General features: G+C 46.1%; 1 pseudogene; it reads right to left on the bottom strand.

The window, feature by feature from the left end:
* Positions 1-11,975: 11,975 nt before the first annotated feature.
* Positions 11,976-12,643, bottom strand: LOC110549740 (myeloid leukemia factor 2-like; annotated as a pseudogene).
* Between the last annotated feature and the right edge of the window lie 1,979 nt (positions 12,644-14,622).

Genomic DNA, 14,622 nt, shown 5'->3' with positions numbered 1-14,622 from the left:
AGACAGCCCCGGTTCCCTTTACTAGGGAACACACTTGGACACTGAGCTGCCATGAGCTACATCTGAGCTGGGGTTCTAGGTTATATCCATATATGGTCCTTGGTTGGAGAAATAGTCTCAGAAAAGACCCCTGTGCCCAGATATATTCGGTCCTTGTGGAGGTCCTGTCCTCTCCAGGTCTTACTAACTCCCCCTTCTTTCATATGATTCCCTGCACTCTGCCCAAGGTTTGGTTATGAGTCTCAGCATCTGCTTTGATACACTGCTAGGTAGAGTCTTTCAGAGGCCCTCTGAGGTAGGCTCTTGTCCTGTTTCTTGTTTTCTCCTACTTTCCATGTCCATCCCATTTGCCTTTCTAAGTGAAGATTGATCATCTTACCCTGGGTCCTCTTTCTTGCTTAGCTTCTTTAGGTGTACAGATTTTAGTATATTTATCCTATCTTTTAGGTCTAGTATCCACTTATAAGTGAGTATATACCATGTGTGTCTTTCTCCTTCTGGGATACCTCACTCAGGTATCTTTTCTAGATCCTACCATTTACCTGCAAATTTCATGATTTCCTTGTTTTTAATTGCTGACTATTATTCCATTGTATAAATGAACCATAATTTCTGTATCCATTCCTCTGTTGAGGGACATCTGGGTTGTTTCCAGGTTCTGGCTATTACAAATAAAGCTACTACAAACATGGTTGAGCAAATGTCCTTTTTGTGTACTTGAGCATATTTTGGATATATGCCTAGGAGTGATATAGCTGGATCTTGAGGAAGCGCTATTCCTAGTTGTCTGAGAAAGCACCAGATTGATTTCCAAAGTGGTTGTACAAATTTGCATTCCCACCAGCAATGGAGGAGGGTTCCCCTTTCTCCACATCCTCTCCAGCATGTGTTGTCACTTGTGTTTTTGATCTTAGCCATTCTGATGGGTGTAAGGTAAAATCTCAGGGTCATTTTGATTTGCATTTCCCTTATGACTAAGGACATTGAGCATTTTTTTAAGTGTTTCTCTGCCATTCTGTATTTTTCTACAGAGAAGTCCCTGTTTAGCTCAGTACCCTATTTTTTAATTATATTACTTTATTTGTTGCTGTTTAACCTCCTGAGTTCTTTATATATTCTGGATATCAGCCCTCTGTCAGAGATACCCTGCCCTGTTCTTGCTGGGGACATGTGCAACAATCCACTGTTTCCTGGCTTCATTCTTATGGAATCTACCAGGCTCTGCCTCCTCTCTGACCCACCCCCACCTACCTCTACCCTTCTGGAACACTCTAACCGATGGGGTGAAATGGTACAGTTCAAATGGAATCGAATCAGCATACAGTTGTTCAACAAAAGTGAAACCAGAGGAAGCCTTTGTACTCGAGCCCTTTTGCGACAAAATGCAGTCTCCTTTAGTACAGATAATCAATGAGCCAGTCACTAAAGCAGGCAGTGATGGCAACTGAGCTCCAGCCATGGGCTTGTGGTCCATTGTGATCAATGGACGGACTCGAGTTGGAGCTAAGCTGGGAACAGTCAAGCTGTCTCCAGATTTGCTCATTGCAGCCATGACCACCATGACTACCACGTAGGCAAGCCGTAGCTCCGCAGTCCTCAGAAGACACCTTAGCCCCAGGACTATCTGCTTCTAGAATTGTGAAGAAAGGCTAGTCTAGATGTGTTTGCTGGGTTTGTCGTGGTTTTGCCTCCTGGTTAGAATCCGGTGGGAGACAGTGTGGAGGCTCAAGCCCACACAGGTTCACCTGGGCTGGGAGTGGGGTGAAGGAGGAATCAGGAAGGGTGAAGGTGAGGTAGGGAGGCAGCTGGGCTGGGGAGGAGCCAGTGTGGCAATGTGTGCCCAGGTGGGGACAGTTCCCTGAAGGATGTTGTGGGAGTGAGTCAGCGGTCTCCCGAGACAGCCTGTGCGTGTAGTCAGAGAGGTTCGTTGTAGAGAATTGGCTTTTGAAATGTGGGGCCCACCGAATCGGACATCCTCAGGGCAGGCTGACGAACCAGATGGAGCAGTGACTCAGCGTAGTCTCATGTCAGTCTGGGGCAGAGTTCCCACCTCCTGGGCTGACCTCAGTCTTTTCTCCTGTGGCTTTCAGCTGATTGTGTGAGCGCCACTCACATTACTGAGGGCCATCTGTGTTATTTGTGACCTGTCTTCTTAGTGGCACCTAGACTGGTGCCTGACAAAAGTCATCTGGTCCCTTTGGACCAGGAAGGTTCATTTATAACATTAAGTGTGGATTCTTCATCCTCCCAGCGGGTGCTGACAGATTCCCATGTGGGGAACCCTGCACCCCACGAGTTCCTTCTCCTTTGAGGGTCACAGTTTGTAAGCAACCAAGGGTAGAGATCCTGGGCTGGCTATCCAGGAGAAACGGAAGTGAGCAGCATCATCCAGCTGGTAGGGACTGTGCTAAGGTCAAGGGCCACACATGCTCCCAAGAGCATGACAGCCACAAAAAGGTTTCCGGATGGGGCAGGCACTTGCTGAGAGCATAATTTCCTCTGTGGTTGCACCTCCATGAATGTTCTTATTTGTTTTGAGCCAGGGGTTTGCTCTGCAACCCAGGCTGGCTTTGAACTTGTGATCCTCTGACGTTTGCTTCCAGAGCACTGGGAACACAGGCACGTGCCAGTACCCTTCGCCCCACAAGTGTGGCCTGTTGTCTATTATCTATAAGAAGTGATCTCATAAACAATTTTACTTTTGTTTTCTGCTCTCCCCACAATGAATATGTGATATATTTATTATGAGAAAAAAAAAGATTAGAAACAAGCCAGAAGAGAGTTGGGATATTGGAGTATGAATGTCTTAACCTTTTCTCTAACAATAATAACAATTATAATGTTATACTGGAGATGTTCATAAGTGAGTATGCCCTTGGAAATAAAGAGATCACCATCAGCAGATGCCAAGATCATTAATAACAAATGCATCCTTTTGGGGAGGAATGCCTTCTTTTTAAAATTAAAAAATTTTTAATTATTATTATTTTTTATTTTTTTTTGAGACGGGGTTTTGCTGTGTAACAGCCCTAGTTGTCCTAGACTCACTTTGTAGACCAGGGTGGCCTTGAACTCACAGAGAGCCACCTTCCTCTGCCTCCCAAAGTGCTGGGATTAAAGATATGCACCACCATGCCGGCTTTTTTAATTAATTTTTTATTATATTTGGGTTGTTTTTTGACAAAAATATTTATTTGAAAATTTCCCAGAACTTCAAAACCAAACTGAACTTCAAAATCTTTGTGACTACAAAGTTCTATTCAAAACAAAACAAAACCCACACTTGAACATGTTGTGATATTTCATACAATTGTAGTTAAAGAGAAAAAAAAATCCTCAAATGTCCTACTAAGAAAATTAAATAACCCTTCACAAAAGTGCAGGGAACCAAACTTGAGTCCGCCACAAAAGCAACAAGCATCCCTAAATTCTGAGCCATCTCTCCTGCCCCCGCATATACGCATTTTTTTTTCCAGCGACCTTCTTGTGCTCACTTTTGCCTGCTTATTCCTTTCCCTAAACTGTTCTCTAAAATAGAAGCCCAAGGTTGGCAGTTTTAGCAGGTGGGTAAATCGCCAATGAATTCTTTTAGGGCTTGAGCTGAACACAGGATATTGTAACGTTGTCAGTCCTAAAGGAGAACTAGGGAACGCAGCGGAACTACCGGACAGCTCGGAGGACGCGAGACATCCTGCGCCAGGAAGTACGCACTGACCATCTGCGCTAGCGTCTCCTTAGGAACTTTCTCAGCAATATATTGCGACGGTTCATCTTCAGTTGTCAACCTGACGGGTTGGAGTCACCTAGGAGACACAGCTCTGGGCGCAGCTGTGAGGGCAGTTCCCGAGAGGACTGACTGAGGAAGGAAGACCCACCCTGAACAGAGGCAGCACCGATCCCTGGGCAGAGATCCTGGGCTGGCTATCCAGGAGAAACGGAAGTGAGCAGCATAATCCAGCTGGCTCTGCAATGTGACGGCTTCCCACCACAGCCTGCCATGGAGGTCTGCAGCCTCAGCAGTGAGCCGGAAAGAAACCTTGCCTTGGGGTGCTTTTGTCAGAAATTTTGTCACAGTAACTACAGAAGTAATTATTATCCTGCCCTCCACCCTCTCTTGGCTACAGTGTCTCTAATTGTTCTTCCTGCTTCAAGAACCTTTCTGTTTGTTTGTTTTGCTTTGTTTTTCCTTAGCCAGTGGCATAATGCTTGGTGCGTGCAGGTGGAGGCCATGTGGAGGCCTTGTTCTTGGCTCTGGGGTCTTACTCAGTGGGCAGCCAGTCGTACCTGAATTTTCAGACTATTCTGGGTATCCTTAGAGAAAGCACAGGATGGCAAAGGAGGCCCAGGTCTGAGAGAGGTGCTGGGCTATGCCAGAGTAAGCAATGTCTCCCACAGGCATTTAGAATGCTTGGTCCCCAGATGTGGTGCTATTTTGGGAAGCTCTGGAAACTTTGGGGGGGGGGTTCTACCTAATAGCAATAGTCACTATGGGTGAGCCTTCAAAGGTTCTGCCTCACCCCAGTTCCTGCCTTGGTCTCTGCTTTCTGGTCTGATACAATAGCTTTTCCCTCCCACACCACTCCAGCAACCATGAACCGAGCTCTCCCATGGTGCTCTCCCAGCCAAGAGGAAGCCCTCTGAAACCATGGGCTGATTTAAACCCTCAAGTTGTTTGATCAGGTGCTTTGGTTACAGTGACATGGAAATGACTAATACAAGCTGTTCCTTCAAGATTCCAAACTCCCTGCCCTGCTGGGTCCCTCCCTCAAATGTTTCCTTCAAAGTTCTTCATGAAAAGGCCTTCCCTTTCTGGGCTTCTGAGCCCAGTAACCCATCCTCCATTGATGAAAAGATGCCACTAAGAATCGTGCCACCCATTCAGAGGCACCACACACCAGGCAGGATCTCTCCCGTCCACCAGCTCACAAAATGTCCCCACTTACAGGGAGGTCATCGTGATGTCAGATTGTCAAATGGTAGGTACTCTATACCGAAGCCGACTTTTGCCACTTTCACTCTTTCTCTCTCTTTCATTCTTGCCTTATTGATCCATCTACATTTGGTGACTTCCTGGATGTGACCTTCACTGCAATCAGTCTTCAGTGGCTTGGCACACTTCTCAGCTGCCAGCCACGGTTCTGAAAGTTTCCTGGGCTGTGTAGGTTGTAGAAAGGTTAACTATTGCCATGGCCCAGCTCTCATCAATAACCTCACCATTCACCTCCTAGCCCCCATCCAGTGCCATCCTTCTTAACCATCCTCATCTGGGCCTTCTTCCATCCATAATCTTATAAATACTTGCTTGTATTCTTCACCTGGGCCTCTCCATGCCATTACTGAAGTCCTTCCTCCCAGCCCACGTGGTTTCTTCTCCACACTAACCCATGCTAACCCATCGTGTCATCCTCCTTCCTCCTCAGTTCCTGTCTGCCTGTGTTCTTCTTGTTCTTCTCCTCTTCCCAAAGCCTGGGAACTTTAGCCATGCCTACCCCATTCTGCCCTGCCCAGGTTTTAGGCCTTTTAATCAACCAATCAGAAATAATGTCTTAAGCAGGTTTACACAACAAGGATAGGTTTATACAGGCAGTAACCAGACCTTGAGGGCTAGTAATTAGCATCAAAATACAAGCATCAGACCAACCCCTAGCCCCAGGGGACATTCCCATTCATGTCTCTTTTCCTATCTTTTGCTCATTTCTCTCTTGTGGGGTCATGTTCTCAGTTAAGGGCATCCTTGCAAGGTGAGTGGGGGGCATGTCTGGTCTAAGTGTGACAGTCCTTTGTCTCCATGTTCTCCATTGCATCACTGAGCACCTTCACTCTACTGGGTTGCTCCAGTCTTTCGCTCGCAGAAGAGCAAAGGAAACACATGGCAAGGCAGCGAGCCACAGAGGCCATAGCCAGGGAGAAGCTAGGCTGCAGAAAAAGGCTGCCTAGAAATACTTTCCTGCATAGGCCTTGGGTTCAAGGCTATCCCATGGGTTTCTTGTGCTTTATTTTGAAAGGTGTTTGCCAGGACATCTCATTGTTCCTTTCTGTTACTCAAGATTTGGCAAATGTGTGTCAGGTGTGGTGGCACACACCTATAACCTCAGGACTGGGCAGGATGGGGTGGTGATGTGATCCCGGGCGACACAGTGAGACCCTGTCCAACAGCAACAAAAGGCATTATGTTAACTCAGACCTCGAAAGATTTTATGATCCAAAGCAGTTCATTGGAGGAAGAATAATCTTTTTTTAAAATTGTGACATCGCTCATAAAAAAAAAAACTGACTTAAAATGAATAATAGATCAAATAAAGAGTGCAAAACTGTAAATCTCCTAGAAAACAAATGGGAGAGAAAATTTTAGGTGGCCAAGGTTTGGTGATAACATGTTAGGCACAACACTAAAAGCATCACCCCAGAAAGAGGAAACTGGAAAAAGACTCTTCATCCTGTGAGAGACACTATGGGGTGGGGGTTGGGAGATGAAGAGACTAGTCAGACTAGGAAAACACACACACTCACACACACACTTAATTATGAGTTAGTATCAAAGGCAGACAATGAATTCTTTAAACTGGGCCCCAAGCTCCCTAAACTATTCAAAGCGTGAAGCGGTGGCTCACATCTGTAATCCCAGCACGTGGGCGAAACAAGGCAGAATTGCCACAAGTTTGAGTCCAGCATGGACTATGCAGAGACTTCCAGGCCATGCCCTCTCTGGCCCCAGCTATTCAGTTTACAATACAAAAGGGCAAGAATCTCAACAAACACCTTCCCCGAAGACACTGACACATAAGCACATCAGGCTGCCCCACGTAACATCTCGTAAAAAAAAAAAAAAAAAAAAAACGCACATTAAAGTAGCAGCGAGAACAGCACCACACACCTTCAGAATGGTCCAGGTTCAGGACAAGGGCTGGAGAGGATGTGGAGCAGCAGGGACTCTCTCATCACTCATGGGGGCATGGAACTTTGGAAGACAGTTAGGCACTTTTCTGAAATGCTGCTTTATGATCTAGCCATCAAATCCCTTGTGATTTACCCAAAAAAGCCAGACCTGATGGTCACAGAAAAACTTGTACATGGTGTGTACAAAAGTTTTATTTATGGGTGGCAGAACTTGGCAGCAAACAAAAATGCCTTCCTTCTGCAAGTGAAACAAACTATGGTACATCCTTGCAGGGAAATATTATTCACCAGTCAAAACATCCGCTACGGAGCTAAGGAAATGCATGGAGGAACTTTGTGTGTGCTCTGCTGAGTAGAACAGGCAGTCTGGAAAGGTAGTCCACCGTCGGGTTCTTACAGTCTGATATTCTGTAAACAGTGCAGTTCTGCTGAGAGTAAAAATATCAGCAGATGTGAAAGGCTGCTGGATCTAAGAGGGAGTGGGTATGGCGAAAAAGGATTTTAGAGGGTGAAGTGATTCCTAGATGCCCTAAGGGCAAACTCACAGAGCCTAGTAAAGGTCTGGCCTTGAGCTGGACTTTGGTGGATAAGTGTATTAACACTGTCATACCGCTGTAAACAACCCAGCATCTCCATGCAGGATGTGACGAGCAGAAGCACTTGGGAGAAGGGGTCTGTGGGGACTCTTTATGCAACATGAATAATTTTTCTGTGAAGGTGACAATGCTCTCAACTGTCGCTTGACAGATCTGGTGGTGTCCAAAGTGTAATTCCAGCACTCTTAAATTACTGAGGCAGGAGGATCACAGTGTGAGGTCAACCTGGGCCCACAGTGGCTTCAAGGCTAGCTTGGGTACCACAGGAAGACTTTGTCTTAAAAGCAACCGAGGCTGGAGATCAGCTCAGGGGTAGAAAATCTGCATGTCCTGAGCTCTGTACCACAAGAAATAAAACAACAGCAAAATCTACTAATTAAAAAGCCCTTGGTTCTTCAACTTCAAACTTGTATTAATTAACAGAAGCAAATTCTATAACAGCATTTACATGAAGATAAGACAACAATGTTCAAGCACCTTCTTATTTTAATAAATGTGTTGTCTACTATTTTGCTTTTTGTATTGATTTTTTTATTAATTCATTCAGCAGTAGTCAAACACTCATTATTGACCAGGCTTAATACAGTGTCCGCCAACCCTTGCTGAATGAATGAATCCAGTGGTGGCCTGACTGGATTTTAGAATACATGTGTGTCACCTCACCCCTCCCTCTGGTCCGTATTGCCACAGCTGCCTCGGCCTCCATGAACATGTCAGTTCATTTACAACCTCTATGATGTGGCCCCTTAGGAAGTTTAGGGGCTGTATATTCTTCTTTCTTTATGTTTTTGATGTTGTTGTGTTGTTTCTCCTAAAAAGAATCTTACTCTGTTGCCCAAATACGTCTCCAGCTCATGGCGATCCACCTGCCTCGGTTCCCAGGTACTGGGATTAGAGGAGCGGGCCACGAGAGACTTCATCCTTTTCATAAGAAATCAGCCAAGGACAGGACCCAAGAAAAGTCATTTAGAAAGCTCCGCCACTTTCCCGGGACAGGGTTTCGCAAAGCACTGATAACCTACTCCTACCGGAGACTCAGAACCTCAAAAATGGAGCGCTGAAAGCGCGAAAGAGATGGAGGACGCAGGGGTGTGCTGTAAAATGCTGTCTTCCGGTCACACCGGAAGTCACTGTACTCATGAGCCCATAGCAGCTGTGGTTCCCTGCACAAGGCTCGCTCAAGATCAAGCTTGTAAGCACTCCAGCAAGGAGGGAGGATGAGCTCCTGTGGCCCCTCCTTACGTAAGAAGCTCTCGGTGGTTGGTGGTTGATGGGAAAAGGAGAGTCATTTTTCTTTAGGAGTGTGGCCTCTGCTCCAGTGGACCCACACCCATGTGGGAGCACAAATAATTGGACTTAGTAGGTTTAAAAAAAAAATGGAAAGAGGGCATGAAGTTGGGAGGAGGAAGTGTAGATGCGCTGGAAGGGGATTGAGGGGAACTGGAGAAAGGAGGGTATGATCCAAATACATTGTACATACCCGGAAAATTCTCAAAGAATAAATAAAAGTATTATAGATAAATAAAAAGGGAGAGAAGCATTAAGTGATGAGCTAGTTCACAGCAGCACCCGACTTGACTTTGGCTCTGTGGACCAGACCCATACCCACCCTTTGCCAGATTTTGACTGGGAGTCTAAGCTGTTTATCTCTCAGGCTCTTGTATCAAAGCCCCAAAGTGACAGCAATCCAAGCAGACGGGATCCTCTGTCTTAGCCGATGAAACAAGATTATGTCTCGCTGGTTCTGTTTTGAACCTTTAACTAAAAACTTGGCTCAGCTGAGAGCTGGCTGTGTAATCCCTAACTCCAGCCCAGGGAAGGATCAACATCCGCCCAAGGCTGGTGACAAAGGACTCTGTTCCCGCCGGTGTCCGAAAGCTCCTCAGCAGTAGCTGAGCTGTGATACAGCCTTGCCTCTGGGAGGCCACGGCTGGAGGAGCCTCTCCAAAGCCACCACTCACCTACGTGAACCGGGCACAGAATATCTCCCGACAGATTTAATAAATGATAATAATAAAAAAAAATTTAAAGAGAGTGATTCGGTTGATGTTTGTTTCTTGGATGCTAATTTTCCAGGGGAGCAAGGGAAGGGGAGAACTTGGGAGTAAAGACTGAACATCCATCATTTATAGGTTCAGGTTCAGCTCCTGCAAGGGGGTGGGCAGACTGGTGGTTAGTGGACAGGTAAAAACAATCTGAAGATTGAAGCAATCCACTCTCCCTTCCGAGGCCGGTCTCTGGTCAGGCTTTGGTAGCCTTCTCCCCTCTGGCTAGACATATAAGCATTTTCTATGCCTCTCCAACAGCAATGAGCCACCTCTTTCCCTCTCTCTCAGCAGTGTTGGGTTTCGAACTCAGAACCTTGCTATGCTAGGCAAACTTCCTACCACTGTGATCTTTCCCCACCTCTCAGTTTTTAGAGACTGGGTCTCTCCATGTAGCTCAGGCTGGCCTTGAACTCACAATCCTCCTGCCTCTACTGTCACACTCGTTTGCTCCCTCTGTTTGGTGGTGCACTGTAGACCCTTGGATCCCTTTTTATCCACTCAACAATCTTTGAAGTATTGGCAGGTGTGTGGAGCCCAGGCCACAAATAGGTCCACCAGCCTCAGTCCTCACTCTCCTGACCTTCCAGAGGAACAATTAACAAATATCGTAAGTACGATTAGGATTTCAAAAGGGAGGGGCAGGGGCAGGACGCTGGGAAGTTGGGTGGCACCAGCCTGTGGCTTTCTGGGAAAGCATTCCAGAGGCTGTGATGTTTGGCAACAAATAGAGGGATCCTGAAATGCCAGGAAGATGTAAACCAGGTGCCACCTTCTCCCCTCCCTGCTCCTGGGGTGCAGGCTCAGACGGCTTCTTTCACCACTCTCCACACACCCCCACAGGCCTGGCTGTGGCCCCCCACTCTAGCATATTCTGTATCCTGAAGACCTGCTGCTGGCCTTGTCACAGTCTCCACAGTCACAGTCTCAGGCGTCGTAATTCCCAGAGCACACAGCTCCACTTCTGCCGCGCAGCCCAGCAGCCAAATCTCTGCGCGGCTCCTTCCATTTAGTTTCTGCTTTCCTCATCTTCAGAAGTCATTCGTATACTTCAAGACACAAAGATTATTTGGTTCTCATAAATAACGGCAATTCTCCCTCTGTCCTGAAACATTGCTCTTTCTCCCAGGTTATTTCGGAAGTTGCTTTGCACGCTTTTAGAGTACAAGACCCTTGGTGACAGAAACCTCATTGCTTCTCCTCTCCCAGCACCTAGTACCTCATACCACCACCGGCACCTAGGACCTAGCACTGGCACAAACACACAGCACCTAGCATCCAGCACGAGCACCAGCCTTTAGCATAGGGTTAGGGTTAGGGTTAGGGTTAGGGGTTAGGGTTAGGGTTAGGGTTAGGGTTAGGGTTAGGGTTAGGGTTAGAGGACCTCGGTGTGAGTGACACATGGGGAGTGGACAAGAACATGCTGGATGGCATGCCTGGGATATGACTCATGCTGCGTTTAGGGCTGCAGATCCCTATGTGGAGGTGGATCCACTCTCTTCACAGTCCTTGAAGCTCCTAATATCTGCCAAATCTTATGAGTGGCCCCAAGAAACCCTCTCGAGTTGAATTTTGTCACTTTCTGTCCTTACAGGTCCTGCCACCTGTCTAAGCTGCTTGGAAGCTTAGTTGATTCATTGGTTTTCGTCTGTATTTCCTGAATTTATTTTTTCTAGGGAAGAGTGTTTATTTTTTTGTATACTGGATTTCTTTCTTTCCTTCCTTCCTTCTTTCTTTCTTTCTTTCTTTCTTTCTTTCTTTCTTTCTTTCTTTCTTTCTTTCTTTCTTTCTTTTTATCACGAGTATGCTGTTTAGAGAACAGCATTGTATCCACAGGCAAGAGCTGCTTCTTGTGAGTTCTGTTGGGTGTAAATGGTAATCTACTTTCATGGGTGATGTTTCCCCATAAAGCACCCACTAAGCAGTCTTTTTAGATCACATAAACGCTCAGATGGAAGGTCTTTTGCAGACCGTGTTTGTCCAGGCAGTAGCACTGTGGCCTGGTGCAATGGGGACCCCTTGAGCTGTCTATGTTGGTTGATTGGCTTAGGCGCAATGAGATGAGGTCTCATGACACAGGAGTGACCAGCGATGACTTCACCAGCTGAGCCCTTCAGTCAGACTGTGAGCCCTGATGTACATGGAGGTAACTCAAGGATGTGCTGTTAGTGGATATAAGGTAGGTGAGGTCATCACGGTGAGGAGATAAAAGACAGAAAAAGGAGGCAAAGGGAGCTGGAAAAGGTTCTCCCTGAGACCCTGGGAGAGGTGGGGGCCGGCTTGCCTGTTAATTTAATATTAAATTGGGTTGGAAGTTGAAAAGGACAAAGTTGTTTCAAAGGGGTAATGATTTCTCAGCTTGTATGAGAGAGGCTGAGAGGCTGGGGCCTTCCTTCACTAGTCATAGCTTCAGACGGTCAGGAGAGGAAGTCTTCAGTCACTGGACAGCTAGGCTGGGAGGCCCCTTGGCTCCTCCTCCCGCCCCAAATGCCCCATGCAGTAAACGTTCTAGGGGATGTTGCTGCCTGAATCAGGATGCCTCCCTTCACCACTCATCATCAAATACTGCTGCCTCACTTTCATCCATGATGACACAGTCCTGGTCCCCTGTGTGATAGTGGCTGTGAGCCCTGTCCTTAATGTGATGCCCAGTAGACTGGCATCTGCTCTAGACCATGGTCTGCATCCTGAGTGGTCCTCTGTGTCTCCTGAGTCCCTCCTGAGGTAGAGCGCATCTCAGATGTCTCCTGGTAAACCTTGGGGGCTCTTTGGGGACACCTTGGAGTAGGAGATGACAGTGGAGGAAGAAAAGATCCGGCAGCTTCCTCCATGTGTGTCATGTATCTCAATCATGTTGCTCATCACCCCAAACAAGTACGTGAGGCCATCACATATTCCCAGCATCCCAAATGGGGAGACAGCCCTAGCCTACATCTTGCAGTTGGCAGGCCTGGTTGCTGGCATGTTACCATCTGTGATGCCAAGGCAGAGGCCATATCCAAAGTCACCTGAGAACACTCGGCTCAAATGCTGATGGTGAATTGCCAAAGGGTCCATCAGGAATGTGGTATCCTCAGGCTCCACACCTCTCATGACGTGGAACATCCCGATCTCAGCTCCAAGGGACCCTGCAGGGTCCAGACTCAGGGGCCCATCCGGGCAGCCTCTCCAAGGGGCAGGGGCAGGAACAGGACTGTGGCCCAGGATGCAAGGATTGGCCAGTGAGGGAGCCTCTCACCTCCCACACTTGCCTCCTGCCTCAGCTGCCATCTTTATACCCTTGACCTCGGCCTGCCACTTTTACCTATAGCTTACTGTTTATTTGTAATTTAATCCTGTTTGGTCACAGTATATATTTTATAGGACTTACAACTCTTGAAATTTATTGAACCATGGTTGCAGGTCCCACCCAAAGCCAGCCTTGGTGAATAGTTATTTTCCTTAAAAATAATGTTGATTTCTGTCCCACTTGGGCTGGTGCTTTGTATTCAGATGTTACTTGCTAACCTCCCGTCTCATTCTGTTCTACAAGCAGTCCCTTACCAAAGTGATGCTGTGTAACCTTGCCTCCGAATTATCCCTGACTGGCTAAATAAAAATGCCTATGCTTGGGAAGGGCAGAAGTGAGGTAGGTGGAGCTAAGATTTGAGGGCTTGGAGGACAGAGGGTCATGGGAGGGGAAGAGAAGAGAGGGAGAGGGACAGAGAGCAGGAGAGGAAGGGGCAGACCACCAGGGGTAGCATCAAGAACCACATGGCCGGGAGGAATTTACTCTGAGGACTGGAGTGGCTGGAGAGGAGCAGCCTAGATGGAAAGCATGTGCAAGCATTTGTATTATTTTGGATGGAAAGGAGCCCAGATGGGATTGACTAGAGCAAATGACCAGGAATGTGGGGATGAGAGATAATGAAGTAGTTTACAGAGGAATGTGGGGATGAGAGATAATGAAGTAGTTTACAGGGTTAATATCTGTCCAGCCTCAGGTTAAAAAAAAAAAGCCTTATTAAAAATCTATGTCTTTTATTGTTATGGTAGAAGGTTTAAATAATAACCACCATAATAAGTATATGGATTAATAGAAAATATTAATAACCACTTTTCAACAACAGATTTCATAGTTGGGCTCTGTGACTGTCAATGAGGCAGGTGATGTCATTTGGGTCTTCTATTTCCTTGTCATTTTTTTCCATCTAGATGCTCAATTAATGAGAGAGGGTTGTTACCATCTGCCCACGATCACAGCTATGTCCGCTCTTGCTGTTAGTTTTGTCCATTTTACTTCATGCATCTTCAAGTCCTATCTCAAGGAACATGCATGTTTTAGTATTTAACTGTGGTATGTTGATCTTTTGATCATTTGTGTATATTAATGTGAAGAAATGTATTTTTAATCTCAGGTAGAGTACTTATCTTTAAGTCTATTTTGTCTTAGACTAGCACAGCCACTCTAGCTGTAATCAGTATTTTCATTGTATATCTTTATCTTTCTCCATTTTTAATTTCTGTGTATGCTTATGTTTTTTTTTCTGAACACAATATGCTTGAGTCTTGCTCCTCCTACCAAGTCTGCTTATCCTTTCCTTGAATTATTTTTTTTATCCATTTACATTTAAAGGAATTATTGCTATGATTGGATTTAGTCCTGCCATTTTGGACACACAGAGATGGAGAAAGAGAGAATGGGGGAGGTGAAAACAAAATACTGTTGGGTCCCTAGGACGAATCACATTCAACATGATTGTTTCACCTGTAACTGGTCCCATGTATGATCATGTTCCTATAAGAATAATGGAGCTGAAAATTTCCCATTGCTTCATAATTTCATAGCTGTCCTGACATCGTAGCTCACTAATGTTTGTGGAAGTGGTTGTGTGAACAAACCTCCTGCAGGGCCAGTCGTATGAAGGCATCGCCATGCAATCAAATGCAGTCCACAATGCTTGGTAACGGTAATAAAACACCACACTATTGACTAATGTTCATATTATACTATAATTTTAATCTCTATTTTGGGTGCGCTTTTTCTTACTTTTTAAGAGGTTTAGTATAAACATCATGCTCTATTATGTCAGCAGCAGCATCGT

The sequence above is a fragment of the Meriones unguiculatus genome, chromosome 9, assembly GCF_030254825.1.
Source record: "Meriones unguiculatus strain TT.TT164.6M chromosome 9, Bangor_MerUng_6.1, whole genome shotgun sequence".
In the NCBI taxonomy this organism is placed as follows: domain Eukaryota; kingdom Metazoa; phylum Chordata; class Mammalia; order Rodentia; family Muridae; genus Meriones; species Meriones unguiculatus.
This window is presented reverse-complemented; position numbering and strand designations above follow the sequence as displayed.